The sequence below is a fragment of the Meriones unguiculatus genome, chromosome 18 (genome assembly GCF_030254825.1).
Source record: "Meriones unguiculatus strain TT.TT164.6M chromosome 18, Bangor_MerUng_6.1, whole genome shotgun sequence".
Taxonomy (NCBI): domain Eukaryota; kingdom Metazoa; phylum Chordata; class Mammalia; order Rodentia; family Muridae; genus Meriones; species Meriones unguiculatus.
The window spans coordinates 31,433,765-31,447,298 of record NC_083365.1 but is presented as its reverse complement, the minus strand read 5'-3'; positions in this window follow the sequence as shown (position 1 = coordinate 31,447,298).

Sequence of the window (13,534 nt, the reverse complement as noted above, 5' to 3'; positions counted from 1 at the left end):
CTCAGTGGCTTATCCCTGCAAGAACTTTAATGATTTTGGTGCTTAGAAAATAAACAAAAAACTACATCAAAAAAATTCCAATTCACAAGTAGTTACTTCTTCAGACTGGGTTGGAAGAATTATCTCTTTTATGTAGGGTGCTGACAGAAGGATAGAATTGTCCCTATTTCTCCTTTTCCTATGAATTTTTTGAGAAATTTGGGGATTCCACACTTAATTAATCATTGAAGTAAATAAGTAATAGTTGGGTGCTCAGCATATTGTTCTTAAATGTTTTGAAATAAGTTGTACTCTTATCCACATAAAATATAAAAGGATGATGTCATCTGCAAGAGAAGAGTCAGTGGACTGGTAATTAGAAAGAACATTTTCTTCGCATTTATCCGAGGCAGAGCATCCATCTGTAGAAGCATGTTCCTCCCTAAACTCTCCTAAAGAGCTTGATCACGATGAATTGTTATAGCATATAACTGTTATAGCATCTATTTTTGACTTGCTAATTCTGCTCCACTCAGCCCTTCTCCTTATTTGTGTCAGACATTATTTCATGCAAGATATGCTAACAGGAAATAGCATTAGTAAAGGTCCCTGTTGTCAAAAAGGTTTTGTCCTATTAGGAGCATAGAAATAAAGATCATTAAAGAAGTAGTTTTAGACCATGAAAGTGATAAAGAAGATGAAACAGGATAACATGAGAAAAAAAAAGGGTCATGGGAGGGGTCTGTTACATACAAATTATCACTGGGTTTTGTAGCTTAAAACAGTTATGATTTAAATTTCCCGTCATTCTTTGGGTTGGTTTAATGTGGCTGTCTGATGTGCCCACTTTACATTTTTGAGGACTGAGGTCATATGCCAATGTTTGGGTAGATTTGTTGGCTCAGGCATGTCCAACGTGGCTTGTACCTTTCCAGAGTGTATCTGCATGTGAGCTTTTCCATTCAAAAGTCAAAGTCCAAACCAACATACCTCAGACCTTACTGGCTAGCATCCACAGAGTGAAAAAATGGAAACTTCTTGGCCTTTTAAAGTAGCACTCAGAATTGACCCAGTGTCAGTTTCCCAACATTATATTGGTTGAACAAGTCACAGATAATATAGATTCCAGGAGAGAAAGTGTATGACATCTCTTTATGGATGAAGCAATTAGTGCCTGTCTTTAGTTCATCACAGAGGAGATGATATTTGCTTAATGAACCTTTTTCACTGGACTTTAAGTTTTATGCAAAGAGGGGTATCTATTGCTTCTCAATGTTTTATATTGACAAAAAATTATAATGATAAGAGGATAATGATAAGAGGATAGTGATGGCAAACAGGCCATCTCTTAGAATCTCCTATAAACAAACTAGGGGAAGCTAAATATCAACTATCAGAAGAGAAGGGCGATGGTTGAAAGTTTTAATCTAATAGCAAAGAAAAATGCCACATTTTAAAAAGCAGAGGAGAGGTACCATCTGCCTCAGGGAGATTGGCAGGTATGGAATACAAACCCCTCCCAGTTAGAGGGAGTGACTGAAGCCCTACTTAAGATAGACAGCCTAAAATTCAGGATGATTATCTCAGAAACAGATACTTTATATTGAAAAAAAGAGTGAGCATAGCACTCCAAGGTCATGGTGGCAGCAGCAGAGGAAAGAGAGACTGGAAAAAGATGTTTCTGGGCACTAGACTGGAGTAGTGGCAAGATGAAGAGTCTTGCTCAGTTGGTAACTTGGTGTGCCCGCACACTTCGTGAACCTTCTGAACTTCTTGGGAAATTCAGAGTGAGTGTCATGTGGTTGTGTGCTGAATATGGTCAATGAGAGGCTGAATATGCCTCTCAAAGAAACATTAGATTAGACCTGCGCAATGATCAGCCAGGTGCTGAGAGGCGCTGTCTTCAGGGTTTCACGTAATATACCCAACATCTGGAAGGGCACTCAGGGACCAGCCCTCACAACTGGACTCTTGAAGGCCTGCAGTGAGTTGTTATCAACATCTGTGACCTGACTTCTACAAGGGACCATATAGGGGTGTGGCAAGTGTCTGGGAGCCAAAGGAGAAACTCTGAGTGCTGAGACTGAAACCAGCAAGCAGTCATGACTGCAGTTAGATTCTCTTCCTCCATCTGGTGCCCCCTGCACATCTACTCCTCTGTTATTAGCACCCAATGTCAGTTTTTCAAGATAGCTCTACAGTATTATATTCTGGTCATATCAGGTGGAGACACACACACAAACATATATACATATATACTATATATCATTCCATCCAAACACTTTAGATTATTTATTCTTTTCAGGTCCTTGTGGAATTTTTTCTAAAATATATCATATAACACAGCACACAACTACAGAGAAGCAGGGACATGAGTGAAGGCCCAGCTAAAAACCCGTGTAGCTTCAGCCACCTGAATTTTGACAAATATACCAAAGGTACACATAGGAGAAAACTCATCCTTTTCAACTAACGGTGCTGGAAAAACTGTACATCTTCATGCAAAATAATGAAACTATAGCTCTATCTCTAAACTCGGGTCTAAATGGATCATGACTATGAAAAACTTCCCTTTCTTTAAGGCGATGTAGCCTTGGTCCAGTGGCATAACTCGACCTCAAATGCTATGAGATACTGAGCACACAAAGTTCCAGAGACAATAGGCAGCTTTGATAAGATAGTTGAGCTTGAGTTTTTATAATGAGACACAAGTGAAGTACATGCTTGAATTAATAATTTGTAATTTAGAACTCTTATTTCTGTTATTAAGCAATGGGTTTTTGCGTTGAACATAGGTATCTACAACTTTTTTTTTTTTTTTCATTTTAGAACTACTTGCATTTCCTATGCCTTCGGCTGTGTTTGCAGCAGTGACTAGTCAGCACACAGCAATGATCGTTTGTCCACGTCAAAACCGCCAAGTAAAAACTGAATGTACCAGTCAACCAGATGTTTTGTCTGCAGCACGAGAAGCCATCAGCTAGTCTAAACTGACTCTCTACATCCCTTTAATTGTCTTACTAAAGGGTACAGAAAGCTCTAATCAATGGGAAGGCCAGGTTTTTTTTGTTTGTTGATGCCAAAGAGATGAAATTAGCCATTTATAGAAGCTGTCAGTTTTAGATGTTGTTGCACTGTATCTGCTTTAAGATATTAAATATGTGGATTTTCATGAAGGTGCTGGCCCTTCATATATTTCTGTGTGTTAATCACACCTTGCAATATCAATCTTCCCCAGATTTTATTTTCTTCATGCATGTTATAATATAATATGTTTATTATATTTGGAATTAAATTTTATCCTGATATTCAGGCTTCTCAATATAACTACCCTTGTCTTTGATATATTTGAGAGCAGGTTTTTCACAGCTTTGGAACTACTCACAGTTTGGGATAGAAAATTCTTGTTGGTGATTTACATATGCAATGAAGGATGTTTAGCAATATTCCTGGTTGCTCATCGTTGTCTTTCATGTTATGCTGTATTGTTTTTTTGCATTATGTGGTTCTTCCTCCTGAATAAGCATTTCCCTCCTTAGGAAGTGGGTAGATAAAATGTTTTCCCTCTTTTCTCTCAAGAACCCAGGAAGGAGAGAGGAAGAGAAGCGAAGACTAAACAAGGAAGGGGGAGGAGAGGAGCTATGGCCTTTAGGTGTTTATCATTTATTAATGATGAACTAATGGGACAGATACTGTTCGCTGTGCATTGGATCACACATAAAGCAACAGTTTTAATGTATGTGCCAGGAGTGCCACAAGCTGTATTTTAATATTTGGTCCTCAGGATTATATAAACTGATGATTGTTATTTCCATATTACAGAGTAGGAAACTGAGGCCTTGGGAGCTTCACTCACGTGTCTCAATGCAGAAAGTCAAGAGAGGAATCATGATTCAAGGCAAGCCCTCTTCTCCACTACGTTTGACGTTGTAAAGATTTAGCTGTAAGCCTTGGGGCAGTTCACTTGCTCTCGTCTTGCTGCTATTGAAAGATGGATCACCTGGGACAAAAAGCCAATGGAATTTCCAAGGTCTCTGTGCGTTTCCATTCCTGAGCTCTGAATTGCCTTTAATGAGTTTCTCAGACCCTCCTCACCAGGCCGAGCTTCCAGGGCTGAGCTCAGCTCAAACACAAAGCTTTGGGGAATGAATTAGGAAAATCTATTCAGCTGTTTTTGTAGAAGGAAAAAAAAACAATACCTAGTACCTGTTCTTCATTTCCCCAAATAAATCAGTATTTGGGCTTTCAGATTTGTATGTGGTCAGAACTTTATGACAATGTTCAGAGTAAGTTTGAAAAATCTCTGTTCTCTTTCCTTTCCAAGTAGGACACTGGGTTTGAATCCTAGAGTTCATTAGGTAAACTATTTGGAAAGCAAAACTCATCAGTTGTGACAGCATTGGTTTCTCCTTTCGGTCTTTCCCTTTCAGTGTTTCTTTATTCATCTGGCACATAGAATCTCTTCTGGGTTTTCTATTCATTTTACAAAAATTACTTATTATTGACTTTAGACAAATTGCTCAATTAGGAGTTAGTACATCCACACATACATTCATATAGGCTGTAAATAGGATACAAGGAACATTACGTGTATTATTACATTCATAGACCCTGCAACGTGGGTACAGTCATTGCTGTAAAGGAAACCCAGAATATAAGGAGAAGGAACATTAGTGTAAGCACAGAACAGATGCTGAGCCCAGGAATTAGTCTATCTGCAAGGCCTGTCACATTCCTGACAATAAACTAGTGCTTGGAGGGCTGAGTTATTGTTCATGTAACAACAACAAACTTGAAGGAACTAGGCCTGTTATACTCGGAGAAGGAGATACCAGGTATTTGATCAAGTTCCAATGGGAGAGGAATAAATGAGGGCTGAGAGTTCTTGAGTGGTGAAAGAGATGTGAAGAGAGATTACTGTGAAGAACTAAACAAACAAAAAGATCAGAAGGACACACACACAGTGACATCCTACATTTATGGCTTTTTTGAAGAATCAGTGTTGTTAAAATGTCTGTACTGCTCCAAGCAATTCACAGGTTCCATAAGGTAACTTTATGACCTTTAATACTGTTATTCTTTGCAGTATTAAAAAAAAAGAAGCCATCCTAAAATTAATAAGAGACCATGAAACAGGCAATGAAGTCTTGAGCAAATTAATGCTGAGAAAATTAAAACAGAAACAGAATCAGCATACTGACCAGTATCAGAGAATACAGAATATAGATGGAAACTTACACATCTACAGCCAAGTGACTTTTCACAAAGGCATAAACAGCCATCCCTGAGGATAGGACAGCCTTTTTTTTAGTGAGTGCTTCTGTGAACATTGGATACTTATGTCCAAATAATATAGCCTGATCTTTTCTAAGTTATATAAAAAATAAAAGTCAAAAAAGCCTCAAAATGGATTAAAGGGTTCTCATATAAGATATAAAACTAGAAAATTACTAAAAAGAAACAAAGATAAAATGTTGCCAGACATTGGAATGAGTAAATTTATTTTCATTTGTTTGCTTTTTCTTTCTTTTTTGGCAAGAACTCCAAAGCTTGGGAAATTGAAATAAATGGAGTTTCATCAAAGCAGAGGACAAACAACAAAATAAAAAGCAAAGTCAAATCATGGGAGAAAATATTTACAAACTGTGTATCTGACAATGAACTAATATCCAAAATACATAAGGCACAACAGCAGAAAACTCAAATGGAGAGAAACAAATAAGCCAATGGGTAGCCAGTAGGCCTAAATAAATATTTTTAAAAAGAAGATACTCAAATGACAAACAAACAAACAAACAAAAAACCAGAAGCCCCAAATCACCAATGATCCGAAATGTACTAATCAGAGCTGCTGTTGGATTTTACCTAATCCCAGGGGGAAAGGTTAGTATTAAAAAGGCTAGCAACAAGATGTGGAAAAGGGGAACTCTGGCATACTGATCATGGTAATTTAAATGTATGTAGTCACATGGAAAAAAGAATGGCGATTCTTTAAAAACATAGACGTGCCCTGTGATCTGGCAATATCACTACTGCTGTAAACCCAAAGAAAATGTGTAGTGCTCTTTTTTAAAAAAATTATCCTTTATTTGGGGTGTTTAGGCCTCTACCAACACCCCAACCTTAAGTGGAAGAGAGAAAAGGTTAGTGGGGAGAAAGGGCCCAAACCCCTTTACTTCTCCCAGCTAGTTAGGATCAAGGGGTTCTTCTAGGGCGCTATACCAATCTCCATCAACCACAGACGCAGCTAGCAGTCTCCTCCACGCCTCTGCGCCTGAAGCATTTCTCTCTGTCTGCTCCAAACCTTCATTCTCTCTTCAGATCTCTGGTCTTTCCAAACTGCCACACGCCAACACTGAACACCACACCGAATGCCACACCAGATGCCACACCTTCTCTTTCTTGGCTCTCCTATTTATACTTTTGGAGTCCTAGACCACGTCCCTCTCTGTGCTGCATATGCCATTACCAGCTGGCAAAAGCCACTCTCCAGCACAAAACAATGAACAGGTGTGGACAATGGGATTAAAACAAAAGCATATTTACATATCATAACAAACCCAAAACTTCCATTACAAAAACGAATTCCAAATGTTTGGAAGTCATCCCAGTTTTAATGCTTATTGCAGCATTGTTCACACTAAAGAAGACAAGGGGAAAAAAAAATCTATGTGTTCAGCATTGACAAACGAATGAAAAGAAAATGGCCTGCATACATCGTGGAGTAGTGTTCACCTATAAAAGAATTAGCTCCCTGTCTTGTTATTTGCCTTGACGTGGAAGGAACAGATCAATGCATGAAGTAAAACAAGCTGAGGACTGAATGACTAGTTTCATGTGGCTCGCTCCCACACAAAGAAAGGTGATTTCATAGAAGTTAGAGTGATGGTTATGAGCAGACCTGGAATGATGGGTATAGGTTGACCCATGGTTGCTATGTGAGAGTTACATAGGAGTGAAAAGTTCTTTGTGCACAGGTGTGTATAGAAACCCACCAGATGCTGCACACTTCAAAAGGCTGGAAGAAAGTATTCTATATATTCAAGGATATATATATATATATATATATATATATATATATATATATATATATGTTTAATGTGATTTAAATGCTGACTTTTATACATGTGTTAAAAACATCACGCTGTATCTCATAAGCATAGTTAATTTTTGCATTTGTATGTGTAGATGAAAATACTTTTACAGTAAAAGTGTGAAACATCCCTTTAGGAGTTGAGTTTCTTAATGAGTGAGTCTACCAGCCCTGAGAAAATTGTTTTCTAACTTGAAGAACCCCTGTGCTGTAGTCGTGTGGTGGGCTGTGCTACCAGTGAGTCAGGACACTGAGGACTGGGTGTGCTCCCTGCCTCGGTCTGTCATTTTGTGTCATTCTTCCTCCTAGTAGGAATTATTTATATGGTTTAGGATGAGTTTTTTTTTCATTCTTAGGCCTCAGATTCTCCATTTTTTTTATTTCTGACTTCCTAGTAAGAAATTTTTCTTTCTTTCTTTCTTCTTCCTCCCCTGTCTCTTCTATCTCTAGCTGTATGGTCCTTCCTCCCTCCCTCCCTCCCTCCCTCCCTCCCTCCCTCCCTCCCTCCCTCCCTCCCTCCCTCCCTTCCTTCCTTCCACCAGTTTTGGCCTGTTACGGGTTATCACATGCTCTTGTTCCATCACCATCCTAGGTTGACTGACTCAGTACGTAAACTTTTAGTTATTACATTCTCATTTTAATCCAACATTTGTTTCATTTAGCTTCGGGGCCCACTGAAGAGAAACCATGTACTCCTGAATTCTGATTTGAAGACGTACTGGTCATTTTGGGAAGATGTTCCTCTCAGTGGCAGAAGCCCCCGGCTAGTGACAAGGCAGCATGACTGCAGATCACAGAGTATAAAAGGCTTGGCCAGGCTTTGGTGATCTTCTACATGGCTAGCAGAGCAGTGTATAAGCAACCCTTGGAAAGAACTGTTATGTGGAATGCTGGTGTTTTACGTGGGTGGCATGCTTAAAACGGCACTCCTGGAAAATACTAAGTAGTATAAAATGACTATTCTATCATCATTAATTATGATTATCATCTGAATGTAGCATAATGACTGTATAGTACTGGGCACTCAGGAAACGTTTGGTGAGAGAATATGGAAATAAATTAAAAGCTTCTTTTATAAATAGCCTTTTCACAACAATTTAAAGGCAGAAGCGGCTTTGCCTGTTTTTGTAACGGTAAGATTTTTACAGAGGAAATGGGAAAACCCTCTAAACTCTGGCAGCCTGCTAATGTTGTGTCACTACTATGGGCTGGCTGTTCAGATCTTGTACTGTGCTCCTTTTTCTGTGGTGAAACTCTTGGAAATTAGAGGGTTTGTGGAAAATGTGATTATGGAATAAGCATTTATAATAGTATAGCTTTTGCCAACTTCTAAGCCTGAATGAGTTTTTGTTTTAGCCAAACAGTTAAAAACTGTGCTACTTTGAAAGTGTTTCAAATGACCGAGATGCCTTTAATTTAGAGAGGAAATATACTTCTCCACTCCTTGTAGTTAAATATACACACATATTAGCTTGCACTGGGCCAGAGTGTATGCCCCTGTGTTAAGCAGAGTATAGGTTTAAACATTTTTTTATATTAAAGAGACCATCCACCCGTCCCTGTCCTGGTTTAGCTAAACCATGGCCTGTCTCCTTACAGCCCAGATAAAGGATGTGCAAATAGAAACAGCCAGTTTGTAGGACTGATGGATTGCCTCCTAATGTAGGAAGTCTGCAAAACTTCCTGCTGATGCCTCCAGGCTCTTACTGGAAACCGCTGCCATCACAGCTGAAACAGGAAGCACTGGTTCAGGTCCTCCCAGCGAAGACACTGTTATCAGAGCTGAAGTAAGGATGGACTGGTCCACTCAAGTTCTGGCCAAGTCAGGCCCGTGGGTCACAGAGCCTGCCAGGCTGTGAGGTGCAGCAAGTCCCACCACTGTAAAATTGTATGATGGGGTTCATGTTGTCCATGTTTTCATATTGATAGCATATGGAGGTTGTCACCTCAGCTGAAATCTGGCTTTTAGGTTTGAGGGGCTAAAAACTGGACTATTCCAGAGAAAAGCCAGAAAATCATTAATCTTACTCTTGCCCCTTTGTTGTCATTATTTCCAGGCTTGTGGATTTCCTTCTCTTAGTTCTGCATTTATGGAATGCAGAGTTTTTCTATGTGTGTCACGCAGGCATAGAGCAAAAGCATCTGGAAGCAGAGGACAAGCAAACTTTCCAACTGCTCTTTCCTATCGTACATTCTCTTGAGCAGAATAGAATGGGCATATTTGTGGTGGAAACACATGTATGAGAACTTCCATCATGTGTTTGGGCATAAAAAACATGTTTGGCTTCTGAGAAGCTTTCTTAAAATGAGTTAAAGACCAGCTCATAGGAAACACATAGGATGTCTAAAATGAAATTTAAATGTTTTCATTTTAATTGAAGAACACACAATATGACTTTTCTTAAAGCAAGTTTCTCTTGGCGACCTATACATTGTGACCCCACAGGAGAATAGTGCTACTTTTGCAAACACTTTCCATAAGCAGGCTTATCAAATCTTATAATGAACCTAAAAACGTGAGCACTTAGTAGTGGAGGAATAAAAGGCTACAAAAGACTTCTTCATTTGCTTAGATTTCCCAGCTAACATGTTGTAGAGGTGCAGTGTGAACTCTGACTCAACTTCCCATGGCTCTAAGGGTAAATGAATCTGTAACACAGGTTATAAAAAACAAGAAAAAGACCTGGGAGGGAGAAAAGGTCATCCTGAGTGAGGTACCCCAGAAGCAGAAAGACACACACGGTATATACTCACTTACAAGTGGGTACTAGACCTATAAAATAGAATAGACATACCAAAATCTGTACAGCTAAAGAAGCTAAATAAGAAAGAGGACCAGGGATAAGACAATCAATCCTCACCTTGAAAGACAAATGGGATGGACATTGGGAAGTAGGAGAAAACAAGAAACAGGACAGGAGCCTACAATAGAGGGCCTCTGAAAGACTCTACCTAGCAGTGTATCAAAGCAAATACAACCAGAGTTCAGGGAATCATATAATAGAAGGGGGCGTTACTAAGATCTAGAGAGGACAGGAGCTCCACAAGACCAAATATATCTGGACACAGGGGTCTTTTCTGAGACTGATTCTTCAACCAAGGACCATGTTTGAATATAATCTAGAGCCCCTGCTCAGATGTAGCACATGGCAGCTCAGTATCCAAGTGGGTTTCCTAGTGAGGAGAACAGGGACTGTCTCTGACATGAACTCGGTGGCTCGCTCTTTGACCTTTCCCCCCACCCCCGAGGGAGGAGCAGCCTTGCTATGCCACAGCCAGTCCTGATGAGACCTGAGAGGCTAGGGTCAGATGGAAGGGGAGGAGGATCGTCCCTATCAGTGGACTTAGAGAGGGGCATGGGAAGAGATGAGGAAGGGAAGGAGGGTGGGACTGGGAGGGAATGAGAGAGGGGGCTACAGCTGGGATACAAAGTAAATAAACTGTAATTAATATTTAAAAAAATAAAAATTAAAAAAAGACCTGGGAGGAGCAAGAGGAGAAAGAACTGGGGCATGATCAAAGTGACACCTTTCGGTTATGAAGAACACAATTCGGAGGGAGGGCAGCCTGTAGGTTATGCTCGTCTTGATGAAAACTGTCATAGAATCTTATGGAGATGTCAGTGGTTGATTCTTCCTCACTAAAACTGTTATAAAATCTTATAAAAGATGTGGACGGTTATCTTTGGTTGAGGGCAAAGCTTACACTTTCGAACATTGCTTCGTTTTGGGATGAGAGCTGAGCTAATATTAAAGCAAGAAAACACACACAGCATAACTCAGATTTTTTATTTTTATTTATTGGTTGAATTTATTTAAATTTATTCAATTTGTATCTCAGCTGTAACCCCCTCCCTCATCTACTTCAGATTTTTAAATTGAAAAAATAGTTACTTGTTTATGCATATGAGGAAGCATGAATGGCAGTCAGAGGCCAGAGTGTGGGAGTTGGCTCTCTCTTTTCACAGTGTTGGTTCTGGGGATTGAAATCAGGCCATAGGTGTTTTGTAGGAAACATTTTTACCTTGTGATTTACCTCAATGGCCTAGATCTAAAAATATTTGAAAGAGATTTATGAGGCTAAACCTATTTAATGTGTATGTTGGTTATAAAACTGAATTTTTTCCTAATTAAAAATATTCCTACCTGTGGCTATCAGTTATAGTTTATTGGTTAGGGATTGAACTTCATGTTTAACTTCCACCTTTCAGCAATGAAACACTCTCTGGCTTGACCTGTGTTCATCTTGTGAGTGCTTCAAAATCTCTCACTCTCTGCCCATTGTTCAGTTATGGGTTTTTGTGTTAACTCTCATCTAATGCCAGAAGAAGCTTTTCTGGTGTTCTTTGAGAGAGGTGCTGATCGATGGGTATAGCAGCATGTCATTTTATTGCTATGTTCTTTCAGCAGAATAATAGCATTAGATTTTCTCGTAGAGCCATGACTTGTCTAGTCTCAGATTCTTGGCCGCTTAGCAGTGTCAGGAATGGCTTTCATCTAACAGAATGGGCCTTATATCCAATTCAAAAGTGGCTGGTTGATCTCATAACATTTGTGCCACTATTGTACCAGTTTATCTCACAGACAGGTTACTGTTGTACGTCATAGGTTCGTAGTTAAGGTATATTGATGATTACCTTTCTCCTCTTCTATTTTGCAGAGTAATTTAAAAGCAGCATGAACGTTGATCAGTAGAGTTGAAGCCTCATACCTGTGTACAGAAAGCACCGAAAAGACAGAGCAAAACGCAAATAATGTGTGTAAAGAGAAAATTTGTGTGCATAAATGATTTTGTCTTCTTCGTGTTTATTATGTATTTCATATCAGTAACTTGAAAATACATGATTTTTTTTTACAATCAGAAAATGATGTAAAGATGAAAGAAACAAATTCACAGCAATAATAAAAGCTATGCATCTTTTGAATATGTAATTATAACAAATTCTTATTTTATCACTATGCTTTATATTTACAGATAATTCTGATTTATGCTCTGGTGTATTCTTCAATCTCTATGTTGTTACATGGTAAATCTTTAAGGGTCATTTTCCTCATGTGTCTATGCTATTTCCAACCTGGTTCCCTCCCAGGTGGTACACTAAGAATATTTGATAATATTAAAAAACAGTCTGACTTTCAGACATAGTATTCCCCAAAGGTTAGCCCTATGTCAAAATTACTAAAATAATTTGCAGAATCTAATTCTTGATTTTGGTGTATTAGTCTCACAAATTTCTATACGCTATTTAGAATGAAGACTTCTGGTACCTCTATTTGTTTCCTATATTATACTAAAACATCTGTAAAGCATATTTATCATTTCTATTTTCCACCCAAGTAACATTTCATATCATGATGATTTTAATACTTAGTGTCTAAAAAAGTCCCAAGGAAATGTGACCATATAATCATTTAGAGTGATTTCATATTGCTAACGGATTTCATGGATGTCTTCACAACATTAAAATAGTTTACATTCTTTGTTTTGGAGCTTCTATCATAAAGTGTTGTGCCTGTTTCCTTAGTGGGTGGTGGAAAAGATTTTAAAGGATAACGTGCAACATGTAAGTTGTTGGACAGGTTCTTGGCACTGCCACACAATTTGCCCTATGGCTTCAGATGGTCATGGTCATGACTATCTGTCTGGCTTGGTCATTGCAGAAGCTAAACACTGCTTAACTTTCACTGTGAGACCTCCAGGTACTTACATACCTACAAAATGCTTCAAGCTAGTATGTGGAACTGTTCAAGCGGTTGGATTGAGAGAGTAACATTGGTGGTATTGGACAATACATCTCATAGAAAAATTATCAATGAATGATTCAATACACCAAGCAGCCAAGCATCTTCGGATATCTAGGTAATTGAATTGTTAAGGACGGAGTTTGGAGTAGATGGCTAGAGGATCATGTACTTGATCACATATCCAGTTTCATACTCATCAATGAAAAGCAATAACATGCTTGATTATATAAAAATTACACAGTTTTAAGCTGGGATAGCACCTAGAATTTCTGGGCCTCAGTGATATAATCTTTATAATAGCTGAAATGGCAGTAATAACTCAGGTACTGTTTGAAATGTATCACATCTTTCCATATAGTGTGTAATGTCCTGTTAGGATTTAGAGTTGAACTAGCCACAAAATCCTCGCTGTATTGTAAGAGTCATCAGAGGTAGACTGGGGAAGTGACTGGACCTAAGGTGCCTGACCTCACTAGTAGGTTAAACTTTTGATGGGTTTATATACCTTGAGGACTCAGAGAATGAAGAAACCTTTTAGCAGAATGAAAATTCTTTTTGCTCTCTTTCTCTGGGTTTGTGGCCATCACGAGCAGAGAAGCCTTCCTTAACCACCCCACTCTGCCATCGTAGCCTGCGCTTCATTGAGTGCCCAGAGGCAGCAGAGCCTGAGGATCATGGAATGATACTTCTGAAAACATGATCCAAAACAAATCCTTCC